We start from the raw sequence: 15,906 nt of genomic DNA, 5'->3' as shown, positions 1-15,906 counted from the left end.
CGCAGATCAGCTGATCGGTGAGGGGGTTAGCCCTTAAAGAGCCCGAAAGGCACTTTCCCTGGCTTAACATAGTAAAAACTGAGGAACATTGGGTTTGTGGATCTTAGGTAGGCCATACAGTCTGGGGGGCAGAGCTTCAGACTTTCTGAGCAGGCGTTGATCCTCAATCGGTATTGAAGAGCCTTTGATGAACAGATTTCGTTATAGTAGAGGTTCAGGGAGGATTGGGGAAGAGAGCACTTCTATTAAGTGGCCACCATCCTCGGCACTGACACTATGCCCCCTTATCCCTGTTGTATTGCACCTTATTCACATCCACTCAGTCTTCTAGTGTGTTCAGATCTCATATAATTTTATCTCTGACTTCTGGTGTGCTCGCTACTCCTTCCAGTTTGGTAACATCTGCAAATTTAATAAGTAGACCCTTCACCCTCTATCCAGATCATTTATTAAAATGCTGAAAAGTTCCAGGCCCAGAACCAAGCCCTGTAGCACCCCAGTGGGTATCTCTCTCCAATCAGATGAAATGTCACTGACCACTACTCTTTGTGTGCAGGTCTCCAGCTAGTTCCCTCTCCACCTAACTATCCTTGACTCCAGTCTGCAGTCCTCCAGTTTACCCATCAGAACATCAAGAACATCAGAACCCTGGGGATCTTCAGATGACAGAGATCAGTTCCCCTGGACCAAATGGCTGCTTTGCAGGGTGGAGTCTATGGTATTATATCTTACTGGGGTCCCGCCACAGGTCCTACCCCTCAAATTTCCAGGTATTACCTAACCCACAGCTGGCAACCCTAGTAATAAGAAATGAAATTCTATGCCTAATAGACAAATGTAGAAACTAGTAAGTCTCCAAGTTCAAATTAAATACCCTAAGGGTACAGTCAGGCGTACCTATAGTTGTGCCATAGCCTTGGTATCCATTCGGTTTTTATGTGCATGTCCAGACAAGAACATCTGTGAATCGGCTATCAGTCATCACCATCCCATCTTGCCCTGGATCCATGTCAGGGTATCTGATGGCGGAGAAACTCTGGACCTTTCTCCCTGAGGCGGGACACATACGGTTTTTTTTCTGTCTGGATGATGCTTGCGGATTCATAAATGAGATGTAAAAGTGTGTTGATCTTCTAATCAACATATTTTACTTATTGTTAAAATTGGCCTCCCTAGCAGAACACTAGAAATGTAACACAATTTTTTAAAAAAATTCAGAAGCAATACAAAAAATTATAGGCCTGATAGAAGCTGTTATTAAAAACAGAACTATTAAGCACATAGAGGAACAAGCCCTGTTGAAGAAAAAACAGAATGGCCTCATCTTGATGTTATTGAAAGTACCAGAAAGCATGTAGACAAAGTTAGGTATTATATACCGGACTTTCAAAAAACATTTGATAAGTTTCCTCTTCAAAGTCTCCTGAGTAAACTTTGCAATCATGAGATAAGAGGAAATGTCCTCTAATAGATTAAGAATTGCATTAAAAATATCATCTGATAAGGAATAAAATCAAGCTTTGAATTTATACTGCTTGGTGATGTTACAAAGAAGTCTGTTTGGTATCATCAACCAGTACTACATGTAAATCAGTTAACACATGTAATTTGTAAATAGGGACTTCTCAAAAGCCTCTTACTTAAATATAGCTTTCCCTGAACCAAGATGATCTCACCAATTTCAACTGCCAAAGTAATAGAGTTTGGAGGAATAGTTTTCAAATAATGTTGGATGTTCACCAAAACCTGTTTTGTTTCTTTGAATCTACTCACCTATTTATTTATTAATGAAATGGTTAGTGCTTTCATTCTATAGCAACAAACCATTCTATGTTCTTACAATGTTTTAAAAACTATTAGTACCACATTATCTCCTGCAATCTCATAAAATCCCATGCTCGACTGCTATCTTAATTGAACTGATTATAGTTTCTGTAATGTGGGACTCAATAGGCAAAACGTATACACCCAATAAATGTAAGTCTCTTTGTGTGTTTGTTTCATTGGTAAAGTTTCTTGTGCACTTAGCTGAAATAAATAGAGCATTGGTCACTTTGTATGGAATTTTTAAAATGTATCTGGTTAAGTTTCCTTTTTTATAATTCATTTCTCTTTCTTTCTTTTGCTTAATCCCCCAAATGCAAAAGCTATTTCACCTACTCTCTCTTGACACTTGCAATTACTAACTGGCATAAAATACATAAAGTTCCAGGACTGAGAGATTACTAGGTACAGATTTGAAACATTTAAATATTTCCCCTTCATTTCCCTGTAATGGTTATTCAAAATAGCTGGAGAGTTTCTGCTTAACAAGAACAGTAATTGAATTGCTTCTAGAAGCAAGTCAAAATCAATATTTATTTGAAAGAAAACATCTGGATTAAATGATCATAACTCTTTTTGTATGTTTTCTCCATAGCTGAAGATATGACTGACTTTGATGGACCAAAGGTCTGATTCAGTATAAGGCAGCTTCATATGTTCATATTTGAAGGACTTTTTTCTTAATATAAATCTGTGCCCCACCTTCGGTCCTCTATCAGGCACTTACCTACTGTGCCATCCCAAACAACTGTATGATTGACCTTGGCACAGGTGTTTTCAGTTATGACACTAGAAGTGGTCCCCCAGAGGAAGTAAGCAGGACTAGGGATGGACATGAACCAGGAAAATGACGTTTGGTTCATGGTTTGTGGCATGCCCAATTTGTGAGCGCCAAATGAACTGGATAGGTTCATGGGGTTTGTGATGTGATGGAGACACCAAATTTATAGGAGATCTGCAGCTGATTCTCCTCTACAGGCCCTCCAAGTTCGGTGAGGATTATATTTGCAGGGTCTGAATTACAGCCCCCCACCCAAATAAATATGGTGTCCTCAGGAAAATGCTTTCTGGGGAAATGATAGGTACAGTTTCAGGAGGTTTAGATGTGTATAGAATGGGCTTTGTGCAAGCTAGAGATAGTGAACTTGCAGGGGACTTCCCCCAATGCTCCTCTGCATGCCCTCTAAGATATGTACAGATTGAATTTAGGGGGTCTGAGATCCTCCCCCCCAAAAGAGATGCCCTCGGGAAGGTGCTTTTTGGGGAAATATCAGGTTCAAAATTGTATGGAATAGAATGGACCCCCTGCAAGCTACACACACCAAATGCACAGAGAACCTCACTCTGTATCCCACTCCTCTACAATCTCTCCAAATTGGGGGCAAATTACACTTCTTGGGTCCAGAGCTTTTTTTGTAGCAGGGACTCCTTTGCGTATTAGGCCAAACACCCCTGATGTAGCCAGTCCTCTTGGAGCTTACAGTACAGGCCCTGTACTAAGAGCCCTGTAAGCTCTTGGATGATTGGTTATATCAGGGTGTGTGTGGCCTAATATGCAAAGAAGTTCCCGCTACAAAAAAGACCTGATTGGGTCCCAGTTATTGACCCCCCCCCCCCAAAAAAAGGATAGCTATAGTTACAGGAGTCTATGGCTCAGGAGAAAGGTTGGGTGTGGGGCAAGTGACTGCTTCCTGGGCCCTCCATGTAGCCCTCTTGGATGGCACTGTCAGCATCCCCAGGGGAATGACCTCTTGGAGGTTGGCATGCCTTGATGTCCCACCTACAGTGTCCCAATGGGACCATTTCTTTGAGAGGACTCCTGCTCTCCCTCCACTTCTCCCTGCAGAAAGGGAGTGGGCCTCTTCTTCCTGCTGGACACCACTCTTTCCTCCAATGGCAACATAGCTGGGTGCAACCTTTTCAGGTGCCTTTGGATGATGGCAGAGGACAAGTGTTGGGGGTTTGCACCTCTCCAGTCATGAGTTTGAACATTTGGCACTCTGCCACACAGGGGGTCACTGGAGAGGGTGCAAAAATGTTTCCAGACTGTGGATTAGAAATGGGCCCCCGAACTGGAGAAGGTGGAAGGCACAGCTGCTTTCTGATGCAGGGCTGGGATAGAACATGTAGGAGGTGTCAAAACTTAATCCTGGTAATATGAAGGGTCTGTGACTGGATGAGGGAGAGCCATAGCTGGGTTGCCAACTGTTAATGGAGAGCGTGTAACACCAGCATCAGGAGTCTTGGTGTGACTTTGGATACCTCTTTATCAATGGAGGCCCAGGCTATGAAGTTTGGCAGGCTGGTATTTCTCTAACTGCACCATGTCAGGTAACTGGCTCCCTACCTGTCTCAGTCTGAGACTAGCCATGGTAATCCATGCAATGATCACCTCCAGGATAGACTACTGTCATTTGCTCCACACAGGCCTGCCCTTGCACTTGACCCAGAAGCTCCAACTGATCCAGAATGCAGCCACTTGGGTCCTTATGGGGACACCTCAGATGGCAAATAATCAACCTGTACTGTGTGAGCTACATTGACTTCCAGAAAAGCACTGGATCAGGTTCAAGGTGCTTTTTTTACCTTTAAGGCTCTTAACAGTCAGGGGCCCAAATACCTTCAGGACTGTCTCTCTCAGTATGCCCTCAGAAGAACTCTACACTTGAGAAGTAAGAACCTCCTTGTGGTTCCCAGTCTGAGAGAGATCCAGCTGTCCTCAACCAAGGCCAGGGCTTTTTCTACTCTGACCCCTACTTGGTGGAACTCTCTGTCAGAGAACATCTGTTCCCTGTGGGATTTGTTACCTTTCCACAGGGCATGTAAGGCAGAGATGTTCCACCAGGAATTTGGGTAAGGGCAGCAATGGTACAGTATGTAGTCTGGCATTCTCATACCTTCCATTCTCTTCAAGTACCCCCAACCAAGGCGTGTGAAATCTGAAATTTTCCCACCATGTTGGAATCTTTGATGTATATATTATGTATTTTACTGTATGATTTTAACTTCTAGTATTTATTATGTGTTGCTTTCTGCTTGTAAGCCTCCCCGAGCCCTGCTTGCAGGGAAAAGTAGCCTAAATATTAATTAATTACCTAAAATCTTAGGGAATAAGTAAGGCCATCAAATTAGTGAACAATGAATATGAACTAGTAGAATACCAGTTTGATTGTACAAACAGCTTGAGAGAAAACAGGCACTGAAAACAAAGAAGTTTAATTTGTGAGTGACTTGTTTGAATAAACTGAATCATCCTCGGCTGTTGTATGATACCCATTGCTAATGATGGTCTCCTGTTTTACATATTGCACCTGCCAAGACTGCAGTTTGAAGGATGAGATCAGCATAAAAACTGTGGACCAGTTCAAGCTGAGTTAGCTTGAGCAAGCTGAGTTATCGTGAGCAAGCTCACAGTTTTTCATCCTCCAGCTCACACATTTTTTGTCTTACCTCAGGAAAAGCTAGAGCAAACTAGTTTTTGCAGCAGCTCACAACACTGATGCTAGCAGCTCACAAAGACCCTTTCTGCTTTTGTGTTTACTACGGCTCTCACCTCCCACTTCCATCGCTTTAAAAACCTACTTCCATATTCACTTGTGCACTCACCTCACTCTCCCATTAAATTTCAAAATTCCTTCCACATCCTTTTCCCAGCATTCTGCTGTCACTTCTCTGTATCTCTGTAGTTTCATGTTGCAGGATTTATTTTGTACCCTCAGCAACACAAACCCAAAACCCAGAAACCAAAGCAACCTGCAGTTATCAGAAGGCTAATACACACTTAATGACAGATAGGCTTTATTAGACTCCAAGTTTCTCCTTTAGACAGAAGGCTTAAAATATATGGATAGAAAAGCAAAACAGTTTTGATAACTTTCAGAAAACAGTTACACAGTTAGAATTCAGTCAAGCATAAAGCGTAGTTCTACAATAAAGCAAAAATATGTCCCAACAGGGACTTCACCCTAGTAGTTACATTTTCCCATTTGAAATCTAAGTCCCAAATCTCTAGTAGAGTTATGTTCTATATTCTAAGTTTGAGCAGTTAGGCTATGTTTGAAGCCTCAAACAGGAGGTGGCTTGAAATCAACAAAGGCTGTTAATTTCTTGGGTTGACCAGCAGAGAGACTGTCTCTCATGCAGGCCAGCTCAGAGTCTAAGTCCCAATTAGCTTGGCATGATCGGCACAGAGGCAGCCTCTGGTGCAGACCAGCAGCTTCGTTAATTTTTTTTTAAAGGAGGGGATTTTTATTGGGTTGACCCTTTTTATGGAATTGGCAACAAGTTTTTTAGCACATAGAAGCATTCATATTGCTAACAGCTAGAATCTAGGTCAGTAGAAGTAGGCTAAAGGTAACCGTTGTCTGAGGGCAATCTTGGCCTTAAATGTTTTGATTTGGCAGTATGATTGTCGGTGTTAAGATGCAGCCAGAAATTTTTGAAATGCATAACATAAGATACTATCTGATAAGATAGAGATGGTGAGATAGGTTCAAGCCTTTATAAATCCTGGACTTTTGGACAGAAGCTGCTGACTGAATGAGAGGCAGGGACCTTTGTGCCAGTCACACCAAGAAATTAACAGCCTTTGTTGATTTCATGCTATCTCCTGTTTGAGGTCTCAAACATAGCGTAAATGCTCAGAACATAGAGCATAGCTCTACTAGAGACTTGGAACTTAGATTTTAAATGAGAAAATGTAACTAACAGGGTGAAGTCTCTGTTGGGACTTATATTCTTTTTTATACTCTCTGCTTTATGCTTGACTGGATTTGAACTGTGTAACTGTTTTCTGAAAGGACTAATGTTATCTAAACTGTTTTGCTTTTCTATCCATATATTTTAAGCTTTCTGTCTAAAGGAGAAACTTGGAGTCTAATAAAGACAATCTGTAAGGTCTTGAAACTTCTTAGTGCGTATGCCTTCTGATAACTGCAGGTTGTTTTGGTTTCTGGGGTTGGTTTTGGGTTTGTGTTGCTGAGTGTACAAAAGAAATCCTGCAACATTTCCAAGAGTGTTTTTTCAGAGCAGTATTCCCCCCCCCCTCTTAATTTGCCTTTAAAAGCAGAAACATCTCCTCCAATTTTCCCCTTCCCTTTCCCTGGTAGGCTAATTGGTCTGTTCTTATTGGTCAGTTTCACACTATGCATGTCTTTTGAAATAGGAGATTAGGAAAGTAAATTAACTTGGTTGGTTAAGATGCTGGGCTATTTTGTATTTTGAAAAAAGGTTTCCTTTTAAATTGACTCTGACCACAAACATTTCAAATGTGAGAATGATGCTGTGGAACCTAGTTTGTGACAGCAGCAGCCTTTTTTTTTTAAATAAACTCTGGTCCATCATCTTCCCCTTTTGTAATTTCTAAATAACAAGCGGAGGGGGGGGAGACTCAGGCTGCAAAACACTGACATCTCCACCTCCCCACTCTCCAGCCAAGTGGTCAGCATTGACTCTCACTAAACTTTTAAAGCAGTGCCTGGCAGTGGGTTTTTTTACTCCTTGACTACTGATAAAGGGGGAGGGGAACACTTATAGTGACCACACAGTAAATTCAGCTGTAAGAACCTCCTATTTCAAAAGGCATACCCAGTGTGAAACTAACCAAACAGGAAAAACCAATTCCAGAACACTACCCAGGTTTTCTCATTGGTATGTAGAATATATACACCGCAATTCTCAATACAAATTGGAGAGAGAGAGCAAGATGTAGAATGCAAGCACAGCATTCGAAGTAAACCCCAGCCAACTCGACTTCAGTGAAAATCAGAAGCTTTGTATGCAGAATGGACCAAAGTCGATTCTTTGTTCACAAGACCCCACAGCTTAGAGGGAGTATTGCTGTGGACTTCATTTTTCTTTCCCCTAGCCCCATCTTACCCACTGAAAATTGCCACACGTGCACGTACACACATACACTCCTGATTGATTTTGTTTCCACTGAGGAAAATGCCTACATTGGTATATTGTACATGCCATATTCTTTATCTATATTTTAACCAAGGTTTTGGCTCTGTCTAAACCAATATTCTTCAACTAAAGTGGTGTAAAGATATGATGTTGCATTTCTGCCACCATTCATTAATATGTTTGGCTGCTCATATAAGCAAAGCTTTGGATGCCTGAGATTCTCTATATGGTGGAATTTCACCTAATAAGACATACATGTTGGTAAAGAGATTTGTCTTCTATGATAATTTTTTAAAAATATATTCTGATTTTTTTGTTACAGAATTAAAGTTGTAGTAATTAGTCCAATTATCTGCTATTATACTTTCCCCTCTCATTCTCTTTCCATCACCTGTTCCCCCCCCCAAAAAAAATCCCACACCAGACAGAGCAAGGTATCAAAATAGATGTTAGTAGTACTCATGCTTAGATCCAGTATATATCCAAGTGCACATCCCTTCTGGCTTCATGGCCTCAGACCTGTTGACCATCATGCCAGCTTAGTTTTAGTTATGATCTGATTGTTGAAAACCTAAAAAATAAGCTAGATATTTAGTCCATGTGATTCTGTTCTTTTGAAAGCCATAAATCATTCACAATATATGAATATCATCACACCTTTGAAACCATCAAAAGGCCCACCAGCTGTTACATGATGTAATGTATTCTGGCAAAGTTCAGCTGTTTAATTCAGCAGCATTTGTTCTATAATTGCTAAAAGATGACAATGACATGTTGAACTGAGGATGATCTGCCATTTTCTTAAATGGAGAAATTCTATTACATGCTTAATATACAGAGCAATAATAAGGCAAAGCTTTAAAGAGGTCCCCAAAGTGGTGCCTGTGGGTACCATGGTGCCCATCAACACTTTTCCTGGCACCTATCAAATGATTTTAGAAAGTGGGGGCTTCTGCCCAGCAAGGCTTCTGACTGGCCCCTGGAGATTTGATTGGCTGTGCAGAATTTTTAAAAGCATTGCTTTGGCAGAAGCAGCTACCACTGTGCAAGGATCTTCACTGTGTGACTGACTGTAAGTTGCAGTAGCCATTTTGTGGTGGGCTCCACCTACTGAGACAGCCATTTTGTGGGTGTGCCTACTATGTCATATCAGAATTCCAAAAGTGGTTGCCTTAAAATATATTGCAAAATCAAGTAAATCATTAATTAATGTGAACCATACTGAAATGAGTTTATCAGAAATATCCTGGTTCAAGAGCCAAACTTTGGATGCATTTGAACATATGAAGCTGCCTTATACTGAATCAGACCCTTGGTCCATCAAAGTCAGTATTGTCTACTCAGACTGGCAGCGGCTCTCCAGAGTCTCAAGCTGAGGTTTTTCATGCCTACTTGCCTGGACCCTTTTTGGTTGGAGATGCCAGGGATTGAACCTTGGACCCTCTGCTTACCAAGCATATGCTCTACCACTGAGCCACTGTCCCTCCCCTAGGAAGTCTGGCTCCATCAAGGGTGAAGGCTCCACAGCTACATAAAGTAAGAAGATCGTGTCCCTGGCAAAACAATTATTAAAGTAATCAGGTTCTATCCACATAGGAGAATTAAATGTACATCTCTGCTCCTTCAAGACGACAGTTTGGGAGGTCACACTGCTGGGCTTCTATTGCTTCCAAATCAAGTTATTAGATATATGGTGTTCCCATTTGAAATGGGCAATAAAGTATTCCCATTTGAAATGAAGTATTCTCACATTGCTGAAAGACAGGGTCATGTTGGGCAGACTCTTACAGTCATATTTCTGTGGCAGTGGGTTTTATGAGGCAATAATAATGTTTCTTTCTTGATATAATGTTGTAAGTTATTGCAGTACTGTGTTGTATAGTCTTCTTTTCAGGGCCATTTTCCCCCACTTGGTGTAAACTAATGGGCCTGATGATATGACTGTAATTGTCAGTGATTCTTTAATATAACGGATTTTGAGCAGAGTAGTCATTGAACAATGAGAAGCATTTGGGAAAAGCACATTCTGGTGGCTGCATCTGAACATGTTTTATGCCGTTTGATTTTAAAAAAGTAGTACTGCAAACAAAAAGTGGAAAACATTTCTGCTTTTAAATGAGTGTGTTTTTCCATTATTTTCCTCCTGGTGCTATTTTCATCACTAAGTATCAAAGCTAAATAAACTTGAAAAGTAAACTTAATGGGAAATGGAATTTAAAAAAAGTTTGACATGACATTATCCAGAAAAACCATGATGAAAGAGAGAGAGTGCTCTTCAGCTTTTCCCAATAATTAAGGCAGTGTGGATATGCACCCTAATGGAAGCCAAGTTAGTTTCAATTCACAGCAGGGCAGCTGGAGTGCCCTGAAGCAAGATCAAGATTCTCCTTAGAAAGGAGTTTTGTGTTCTCTCCAACCCCAGATCTTGGCCCCATACAGGAGTTGGGCAATAACTTTACTCTTAAACAATTTCAAGGTGGAATCTATCAAGAAGCCACCTTTTGAGGCATAGAGCATAAGAATGGCCCAATAGACCTTGCAACTGAGGACTTCATTATCACCAAAAGAGCCTTTCAGGAAAGATTTTCAGAGAATGTTACCCCACAGTATTTGACACTGCAACACTGAACTTTGGAATGTTGTCTATATGCCACTGGTCCTTGCAGGATTTCTTTGTGAAAATCATCATCTAATCACTTAGAGTGATTGATACATAAAGATCCCCATTTGCAGAATTCCATTTTCAGGCCATTAAACGGGAGCCGTATATGGCTCCCCGTATACTTCCATATAGAAGTATACGGAAGTCAATGGAAAAGGTGGGAAATGAGCTTCTGCAGCCTCAGGGGAGCTGCTTGCTTCCTTTCCCGCCTTTGGAAGCCTTTTCCTGCCTCTCCCATAACCTCCCTGGGATAAGGGAGGGAGGGGGAGGGGGACAGGAGCCCCAGCAGCCAATCCAAAGCATGCATTTGCAAAATGCATTGCAAATGCATGCTTTGAAGGGCTTTTGTGTAGCTGATGGCTGGGCTAATCCCTCAGCCATCAGCTACATTGTTGTTCTTTTGTTCTTTTGTTTACTTGGGTATCCAAGTAAACAGTGTTCTCTGGCCAATCACAGAGCAGTGCTATTTTTTGAAACTGCTCTCTCTTAGCCTTTCCTGACCTGCCTTGAGAAGAGAAGACGTCTAAGGTAAGACAGTCTTGGGGTTCTTGTTTTTATTTTAGTTAGTAAAAGGACTTTTTAAGAGCCAGAGTAGCTTATTTGGGGTTAGGGGGTTCTGCTGGGGGTGGGGGCCTGGGGTGGGGTGGGAGGTTTGCCAATTTGCCCATATCTTACTTTAGTGAGAGGACTTTTAAAAGTGCAGTGTCCTTTTACTTTTCTTGATTTGGGTGGCTTGGATTTCTTGGGGTTAGAGTTAAGGGGGGGGGGGGTTGGGGGGGGAGGGGTTGGTAAAGTTCCTGTATTGTTAAAAGTTAAGTTTTTTACTGTTTTAAAAGGATTCTGTGTTTGATTTGTTGCTGCTGTGTTGTGCTGCTGTTGTTCCTTTTCTCTTCTGGTTCTGGTTCTTGGGGGGGGGTGCTCTTTGGCCTAATTTTCATTTTTTAAAAGGCCACTTTTTTAACAATTGAGTTTCTTGGCCTTCTCCTGTTGTCCCTGTTCCTGGTTCTGGTTTTTTTGGGGGGGGGGGAGCTGGCACCTGGGTGAAAGACCCAGAACCAGCAGGCTTGTTGTGCTTGGCCAGCTCTCCCCATGTTGTTTGGGGCAGGGCTGGAGAGTTGGCATCTGTAGATTGTGTGTTCTGTGGCAGGGAAGCTGGCACCTGGGTGAGAGACCCAGAACCAGCAGGCTTGTTGTGCTTGGCCAGCTCTCCCCGTGTTGTTTGGGGCAGGGCTGAAGAGCTGGCATCTTGGTTTGCTGCAGATTGTGTTTTGTGTGGCAGTGACGTTGACAACTGGGTTTATATTGGTTCCAGGCCTGCAGGGTTCATAGAGTAGATAGAGGGATGTAGTGCATTTGGGTCCTATAGAGATTCTCTGGTGTGAAGTTAGGTTTGGCTTCGGGTGCCCCAGGAATTGGACCCCCTAGTCCAATTTGTGTGTGTGTGTGGGACAGTACCCTGAAGCTGCACAGCAGTTTGGGGAGCTCTCCTCAAAACCTCCTGCTCCCCAGAGCCACTTTTCCCACGACAATTACAGTGAGGAAGTTGCTCTAATTAGGGAGGGACGATGGCTCAGTGGTAGAGCATCTGCTTGGTAAGCAGAAGGTCCCAGGTTCAATCCCCGGCATCTCCAAAAAAGGGTCCAGGCAAAGAGGTGTGAAAAACCTCAGCTTGAGACCCTGGAGAGCCGCTGCCAGTCTGAGTAGACAGTACTGACTTTGATGAACCGAGGGTCTGATTCAGTATAAGGCAGCTTCATATGTTCATATATATGTTCATAATTGGTTTTTTCTCACCATTGGGAGCAGTGTTCCTTTTGGGGTCCCCACTGATTGGTGCAGTCTTTTTGGGCCAGGGGGGTTTCATGCTAGGGAGTCCCCTGAAGCTGCCTTGCAGTTTTGGGGGCTCTCCCTCAAACCCCCCTCTGGTTCGGAAGTATAAGGCACAATTTGTCTTTCTTCTTCTCTAGTTTGGAAAGTATTACCAATCTGAAGCTGGTATTTCCTGGTGCAACTGGTTTGTGGGCAGTAACTAAGACTGAAAAGCTCAGGTGATCTCAGTAACAGATTCACTGCTGGCCCATTCAAGGGTCAGCTCACAGTCCAGCATTAAAAGACAGAATTCAGTCCATTTTCGCCAGAGAGCCACTACCTTAGGATCTAACTGTTCAAGAAAGCCAAACAACATAGATGTACATCTGAGATATGAAACTCCTAGGCAAACTCTGAACTCTACAAAAACTTGGACTGAACATTCTGTGCCTTGCACTACTCAGACTTCCTTAAAACTACATATTAACCGAACAGGAGAAAGAATGGAAAACTCTCTAAGTATTGATTCCACTCGGAATTCCCCTCATTTAAGTGAAATTAACAACCGCACCTCTGCTCTTATCAATTTGGAATCAACAAATCTCTCATCAGTGGATAAGTCTTTCGATACTGTGATCCCTTCAAAAATGGAGCTGTTGAGTCGTGTTTGATCCCTCCGATTCATCATATGTTAATCAAACCTTTTTCAGCCTGCAGTTTCCTCTTCTGACAGTGCTTTTGGCAGTCCTCCACAGTCCTGTCAAAATAATGACAGGTCCTAACTATATTTTGACTCCAATTCCCTGGATTCCTCCTCCCAGCTGAAGATTCTTTCCTGGAACATTGCTGGCTGGTTCCACTGCCTAGCACATCATACTGAAATCCCTCCCATCCAATGGAAATATGATGTTATAGCAGTGCAAGAAACCTGGACTGCTGCAGACTTGACTATTGACAGTTATTCCACCTTCAAAGTTGCGGCATCTCCGCCAAAGGGCTCTGGGAGATTTAAGGGAGGGCTGGTTTTATTAATATCTTTGACACTTAAGGTTAAATGTGTAGAGAAAGCCTCTCTGTTCCAGTTTACGATGGCAGTGCACATGTCATGGGAGGGGGGTAGCCTAATTAGTATAAAGGCTTATCTGCCTCCTCAAACCAGGAAATCAAATGTGGAGGAAACCTGGGGCTTCCTTGAACAGTATGGTTTAAACAAATTTTATTAATCCGCAACATATTGTTACTATATTCTAAAAGAAAAATAAAGACATTACGTTATGAAAACAATACATCGCACTTTTCACCCCTCCTCCTCTCCCCACCTTTTTTTTTACCCCCGCCGGTGTTTCTTAAAATTATATATATATATATATATATATATATATATATATATATATATATATATATATATATATATATATATATATATATATATATATATATATAAAGGTAATTTTATCAAAACAAGAATCTTCATTTTAACATAAAGTCTGTAAATCCATCTTTACTTTTTCTCCTTAGACCTTTAATTCTGGAAAGTTCTTTTTAAAAAAAAAAATAGTCCATTTTTCCAACATAGTTCAACTATTAGCAAAAATCACTAAATATCCCTTTATCTTCCAATGTTTTTCAACATATTTTTGAAATTTCTCCCATTCCTTTCTAAATTTCTCCATATCATATTCTTTTAAAATTCTTGTAAGTTTATCCATTTCACTCCAAGAAATAGTTTTTAAAATCCAATTCCATTTTTCAGGTATTTTATCTTGCTTCCATAACTGCGCATATAATGTCCTTGCTGCTGAAAGCAGATACCACACCAATGTTCTATCTAGTTTCAGAAAACTTTCCATTTGTAATCCCAACAAAAAAGAGTCTGGAGACCTTTTAATGTCATAGCCTAAAATTTTTGACATTTCTTGCTGGATCATTTGCAACAATTGCTTTGCCTTTTCACAAGCCCACCACATATGGTAGAAAGATCCTTCATGTTTTTTACATTTCCAACACCTATCTGACACCTTTCATTTTTGCCAGTTTTTTAGGTGTCATATACCATCTATATAGCATTTTGAAACAGTTTTCTTTAATATTATAACATGTCGATATTTTCATAGAGTTCTTCCACAAGTACTCCCATGATTCCATTTGTATTTCTTTGTTAAAATTAATTGCCCATTTAATCATTTGAGATTTAACTACTTCATCTTCTGTAGACCACTTCAATAATAATTTATAAATTCTTGAAATCAGTTTTTCATTATCATTATAACAGCATTTTTCCAATTCTATTTGCTGTTGTCTAATATCTTCGCTTTTAATATCCTGTTCCACCAAACTCTTAATTTGTTGCAGTTGAAACCAATTATATTTATACTGTAATTCTTCAATTGATTTGAGTTCCACCTTTCCTCCCTGTATCTTTAATAGTTGATTGTACGTTAACCACATCCCTGCATAAGTTTCTGAAGATAATTTTATTACTTCCGTTGGCACAATCCATAATGGCTTTCTCTCATCACCATACTTTTTATATTTTATCCAAGTACTTAGCAAATTTCTTCTAATATAATGATGCGAGAAAAAGCCATCCATCTTGTTTTTCCCATAAAACATATATGCATGCCAACCAAAAATATTTCCATGACCTTCTAAAACCAGCAGTTTCTTATTTAATAATGTCATCCAATCTTTAATTCATACCAAGCATACTGCATCATGATACAATTTTAAATCCGGCAATTGGAAACCTCTTTTTTTTTTTTTGCATCAGTTAAAATTTTCATTTTAATTCTTGGTTTCTTGCCCGCCCATACAAATTCTGAGATTTTTCTTTGCCATTTACTGAATTATTTATTGTCCTTCACAATTGGAATTGTTTGAAATAGAAACATAATTCTTGGTAGAACATTCATTTTAATTGCAGCAATTCTGCCCAGCATAGACAAGTTCAATTTACTTTTGAAGCAACTTCACACTCTGTTACCCTTTGCAATTCTTCCTGTTGACTCTTTGTCATATTTTTATACAAAATTTTCGATTTTTCTTTATTTATATAAAAGTCTGCCAATTCTCCATACTCTTGAAATTTACGAAGCAGCAATGCTGTCACAAATAAGGCAATTTTCATTGATAAACATTACATCAGCAGCAAACGCTCTGTATTTGTAAAAAAAGCCTTTCAGTTTCAGCCCCTCTATTTCTTTATCTTCTTGTATTTGCATAAGCAAAATCTCTAGCGTCATTATGAATATCAATGGAGATAGAGGGCAACCTTGCCTTTGCGGATTATCATTTTCTCTGTCAAATCCGCATTTATAGAGTCTTGCTTGTTGCTCAGTATATATTGCCTTAACCATTCATATAAAAGCTTCTCCAAGTCCTAATTTCTCCATCACTGCAAACATAAAGTCCTAATTCACATTGTCAAAGGCCTGCTCTGCATCTGCAAAGAATAATGCCACCTCTTTTTCAGGATGCTTCTCATAATATTCAACAATATCTATGACAGTTCTAATATTATCTCTGATTTGTCTCCTGGGAAGAAATCCTGCTTGTTCCTCTTCAATAAAATTATTCAAATGCTGCTTGAGTTGTTCTGCTAATATCCTAGCATATATTTTGTAATCATTGTTAAGTAATGAAATTGGTCTATAGTTTTTTACATTTGTGGTATCTCTATCTTCTTTTGGTATCAACGAAATTAT

The sequence above is a fragment of the Heteronotia binoei genome, chromosome 2 (genome assembly GCF_032191835.1).
Source record: "Heteronotia binoei isolate CCM8104 ecotype False Entrance Well chromosome 2, APGP_CSIRO_Hbin_v1, whole genome shotgun sequence".
Classification (NCBI taxonomy): Eukaryota; Metazoa; Chordata; class Lepidosauria; order Squamata; family Gekkonidae; genus Heteronotia; species Heteronotia binoei.
Note: the sequence above shows the minus strand (reverse complement) of the source record.